The sequence below is a fragment of the Rhagoletis pomonella genome, unplaced genomic scaffold, assembly GCF_013731165.1.
Source record: "Rhagoletis pomonella isolate Grant_MI unplaced genomic scaffold, Rhpom_1.0 Rhpom_scaffold_01061, whole genome shotgun sequence".
Taxonomy (NCBI): domain Eukaryota; kingdom Metazoa; phylum Arthropoda; class Insecta; order Diptera; family Tephritidae; genus Rhagoletis; species Rhagoletis pomonella.
In genome coordinates, this window is record NW_023459615.1 from 21,137 (window position 1) to 26,935 (window position 5,799).

The following is a 5,799-nucleotide window of genomic DNA, read 5'->3' on the forward strand; positions in this document are numbered from 1 at the left end:
CAGATAGGTATTCTGATTTCCATCGGTTACAAAACGTGTGATGTAAATATTTTAATCTTTGCCAACGATTTACAATCGTAGCCGTATTTTCGTTAGCATCAATTTCTGGTGGAGCTAATAGGTGTCCACCAACCAAAAAGTGGCCTGGAGTAAGTGGCTCCAAGTCTGATGGCTGGTTTGATGTGGGGCTTAATGGTCGCGAATTCAGACAGGATTCAATTCGGCATAGAAGAGTCGTAAACTCTTCAAACGTATATTTATGGTTTGATGCGATTTTCGTAAAGTGGTTTAAGCAGTGTCCGGAGGATGCTCTGCCTAGTCAGATGCATCATCCGGACACTGCTTCCGGAGCATTCTGCGGACTCTGCATGGCTTACAACCATGCGGAGGTGGTAATAGTTGATTACCATTGGCCACAGTGCCTACCCACTACTTTTTGGTCCAATAAATATTTTTTTATACACATACATGCAAACATACTGGTCTCCCCTCTCACTGAGTTATTCAATATGAATGCACTTTTTTTTTTGTAAACCTGTGTAATTATCTCATTTTACGAGATTTCAAAAATATACTAATTATGAAAGTTATGTACCAGTGTATAAAACTGGAAAAAGAACCAGAAATGGTACAATCCGGCTCGAGGGACCATGGAAAAACCGTGGCGATTATGTGGTTTGGCAACTCCAATAAATCACCAGTGTTTTTATTTGAAAAACAGGAAAAAATAAAAAGGCCAAGTTTTAGTATACTTCATATAAATTGGTTTATTCAATATATGTGTACTAAGCTTAAAGCTAGGTTACAATGTTACCTTGATAAGTGCGCAGGAGTGATGGCTGGATCGCTTCTTGTGTACTCGAAGTGCTCGATAGAAGTGGCCGAGCTCTTTTTTAATAAAAATAAGTTTACCCGCCAAGCAGACAACTGTTTGGAGGGGAAACTTAACGAAACCTTATTCAAACGGAACAAGGACATTCATGTGTATTTGCTAACGGCGTAGCAATTATTTGGCCATATATATACACATGTATCTATGTGTGCATGCTCGGTTGCATGTAAGTGCACTTTTACGTTAGGGTGGTTCACCCTTTTTTAATCGTTTGGTTGAGCTTGGAGGCCTAAACAGGCAGTGTTGCCACAAAAAAATTACCAAATTCCTCAAAAACAAATGAAAAATCCTGAAAATCCGAACAAATTACTCAAAATTTTTTTATTTACTATTTACAGGTACTTAGCGTACAAATTAATTACATTCTCCAATTCAATTGGTACGTTTGCTCTTGCGGTTCAAACAAAGTATCACCGTTATTTTTTATGCCTTGGTTTGTATATAATATTTCTGCAACTATATCAGTGCTCAATCTGGTCCTCAAGTCAGTCCTACACATTTTTAAACTACTAAATATACGTTCTACTGAAGCATTAGAAAAGGGCTATATTAGTAATGCAGATATAATTTTTTTAATTGGGAAACTAATATGAACCTGAAGAATCTTTTAATTCAAAAATTTTTTTCCTATAATTTTCTGGATCCTATCTTTATGATATCCTTATGATCGAACAACTCGTTATCGAGATTTTGCAAGTTCAAAATAAGTTGGAAATATAACGATGGAATGAAAAAAATTATCGATAACATTTTGAATATTTAGCAACAAATGCAGATGTGCTTATAGCCCTGACAGACATGTGGTTTGTACACCATGGTATGCATACTATGGATTTTGATACTATTTCGATGTGACAGACATTTAGTACGTATACTGATGTTTTTGTTTTGACATTTGGTAATATGCATTCGGAAAAAATGGAAGTGGGAAAAATTTTAGGCGCTATTATCAACAATAATAATAAAATTATATAATTTATGCGAAAAAAGAAAATATCTTTGCGAAATGCAATTCTTATGTACAATTGCTTGAAAAGAAAAAGAACTTTGTTAATGCTTAACAAAAAGAAAAAGAAATACAGGCGTTTTTGGACGTGCGTGAGTATTGTTATAAATAAATTTATATGTACATACATAAAAGTGGTTGTTATATGTTCATGCCAATAAACTCTTCCAACAGGTTGAAGCATCCACATTCTGGGCGGTTGAAGTTCCGAAACTAGACAACGAAACCTTTAAAAACAAGTTTCGTGTAAACAAAGCCACGTTTGATTACCTCGTCAAGTCATTGGAGCATTTGCGTAAAAAAGATACCTTTTGGAGGTATGCAATTCCATTGGAAAAAAGGCTGGGTATAGCTTTGTACGCATTGGGTTCTTCTTCGGAGTATCGAACTATTGCTAGTTTATTTGGTGTGGGAAGATCCACCGTCGGAGAAATAGTCCTTGATGTTTGCCGGGCCATATGTACATCTTTGATAAAAGTGTCTTTTGATGCATACCCTCCAACAAATTCTAAAATAACCGAAATTGTATCGGGGTTTGAGCGTTTGGGATTTCCACAATGCTATGGAGCCATTGATGGATCTCATATTGAAGTGCAGCCCAACAAAAATGAAGTTATTGGCTTTCATAATTACAAGGGGTGGTACTCTATAGTACTTTTTGCAAGCGTGGATTATCGATGCAGGTTTACCTATATAAATGTGGGTGCACCTGGACGCAGCAATGATTCAGCAATATTTGAAGCGTCAAAGCTGAAATCTATACATGAAAAACATGAAGCATTTAAGCGACATACAAAAACAATTGAGGGCGTGGAAGTTTCTGTTTTGCTTATAGGAGATTCAGCATTTAGGCTGACAAAATTTGTAATGAAGCCCTTTCCTTTTAGTGCTGTTCAAAACGAAAATGAAAAGCTTTTCAACAAACGTCTTTCTTCGTGCCGTCGTGTCGTAGAGAATGCGTTCGGTCAACTTAAAGCTAGGTTTAGAAGAAATAGGATAGAGGTTGGTAAAGATAAGGTACGACAACAACCCCATCATGCATCCCGAGGAAATAACTCCGGAAATGAAATAAGGAATGCTTTGTTGATCCATTTTATTAAAAGTAAGTTTATTTGTATATTTACTAATGTATGTGTATACATGATTAGTCTTCGTTGAACATATTTTTAATAAAATACTAGCAAATGCTTTGGTGAATGCAAAAACAGCGCTGAAAAGCAAAAACGTATACATCAACCTTCTTTGTGTATTTCCTTAAAATACTTTCAAATTTCATTTAAATCGGTGTAGTAGTTTTTACGTGGTGCGCACACAAAGAAAACAGCAACAGTTTTACTGTATGAGGCATGACAATGCCCACCTTTCCAAAATGAGGTATAACTTGATCTAAAATGCACTAAATGGCTGAAATAAATATCTAAACGCCTGGAGGTGTGGCGCCGCCCACTTTTCTAAAATAATATATATGCTACTTTTCCCCTAGGCCTATAAAATACACACACACATTCCCACATTTTTTAAATCAAAGTAAATGAATTTACAACACAAAATGAACTTCTAATTCATTTAATTTCTTCACGAAAAACAAAAATACTTTTTAATTTTAATATTAACTGGGTAGATCCCGGTCGTACACATCATGTACTATACAACTTATTTCTTTATAAGTTCTGCCAGCAATTTATTATTTTCTTGCAGCAAATCAATTGTTTTTTTGATCATTTTCCAATGTTTGTTTTAAAAAATGTTCAATTATTTGTTGGTCCTTTTGTACAACTTCCAAAATGTCGGTGTCTGTTTTGTTCTTTTTAGCTGAGCTTGATCCTGCCAGATTACCGGTGATAGCGATTTATCTACGGAAGCCGTAGATGGAGGCATTGAGGAAGATGGAGATGAAGGCGAAGTAGAGTATGTCGAAGATGGAAGCTGTGCGGTGGATGACGAAGAAATGGGCTGATTTTCGGGCACCTGAGGTATAACTAACTCTTCAGTCTCTATATATAAGCACTCTACTGGCCACGAATCCGGATCGTCAACGACCCAATGCTCTGCAAATAATATACATATTTTTAAAGTATATGTCGGCATACGCAACAAAATAAAATGTACACAAACCTGCGCTCTCGTCCATCTGCTCTTTGTAATTTATAGATTTATATGTACCAAGAATTTGGTGGACTTGGTTGAAGTATTGCCATAGCGATGGGCTCCCTCCACTTTTCCCCATGTTTGCTCTTTCAATACTGAAAACACATTGACTTCATTGAAATCTATTTATTGAAAAACAAACTAGCATAGTTACCGATATTTTTTGGTGAGATTGTTTAGCCTGGTCCGTAATTCACGAGTAATTAGCAAAATGCCATACTGCGTTTCGAGTTTGGTGCACATAGTAGCATACACATGAACGTTTCTATGAACGCCTCTCAATTCATGTATATGCTCCTTCCAAACTTCAATTAAGCAATTTATTTCTTTTGTGCCTAGCACTTTCCTTTTAAATCTTGCAGACATTTTCAATTTGATGTCAGCTGATCATAAATGTCATTTTGAAGCTTCGCAGCTGTGTTTATGGTCAGAGCTCTTAGTTTAGCTGTGTTTCATGGTATACTCGCTTTATACCACGTTCATTTTCGTAATATAGAAACCAGCATTAAACCACTTTGCATGATGGTATAATTGTGGTTTATATTGACAGACATCAAGTATACAATGGTAGTGTAGTACATGAACCATATATCTGTCAAGGCTTTAACAACGCAATGATTTTGGCATCAGAACTGAAAAGCGGGAATGTTTTAGCACCAGGAGTAAAAGTAAAGATAAGATCCTTTTATGCCATATTTCAAGTTATCGGAAGATGGCACTTGGGCTTATTACATTGATGTTGCAGGTTTGATGAATGAAATGGGAATTACTGACTATAAACCCGAACAATGGCGTCTCTTTATTGACGCATCAAAGCGAAGTTTGAAAGCAGTCTTGCTCTATCGCGATAGTAGCAAGAAACCCGTTCCCATCTTGTGTGCGGTTGGAATAAAGGAATCATAAGAAACAATGGCGCATATTCATAGTCATATTTAGTACTCAACTAATGCAGCGTTTTTGCTGCATTTAAAATGCAACATTTAGCACTTTCGAACATATGTTTTCGAAGAGCGTTCATGCTATAGCATTTAGCAAATGTACATTTAGGGGAGTTCGAAATCGTATGCTTTTGACAAACAGCCGTGTTCCAGTCTCTTATTTAGATGCGTATATATTGCGATCAATTCTCACGCAGAAGATAATGTGCAAAAACCCTACTGAAAAGGAAAAATATTTTGAACCAAACATTCAGTACAAAAACTTGAATTGTTTTAACCATAACCGAACATTTGTTTGTGTATATATTCATTTGTCGGTGCTGTCAATTAAAATTTCCTCACTTAATTGGGAAACAAAACAAACAGAGTTGATCACAAATTGATCCAGATTTCTATCAGCATCAAATCGATGTTGAATTTGCGTAACTTTTCTTTATCTAAATAATGTAAAATAATAAATGAAATCTCGATCGGCGATCACTGAAACGCAGCTAGCCACTGTATACGCGAAAAAGCAATGTTGCCACTATTTCTCGTTAAACCATGTTCGAATCGTGGAAATTTTGGAAGATCACAGGGTTGCTTTTAGCATTCTGTTCTTAATGCAAAAATAGAATTGCATTTAGCTGCATTTAGGTGACGAATTTTGTATGGATAAATGTACATTTAGAGCTAAATGCGCTAAATGTGCTTTTACGCGTAAGCAAAAACAGCCCATTATAGTTCGCAAACGTGCTAAGTCCTTTTGTGTACTTTTTCAGGAGGACAAAAAAACCGTCTAACTTTTTTGTTGTTAATATTTTCTAATCTGTAAA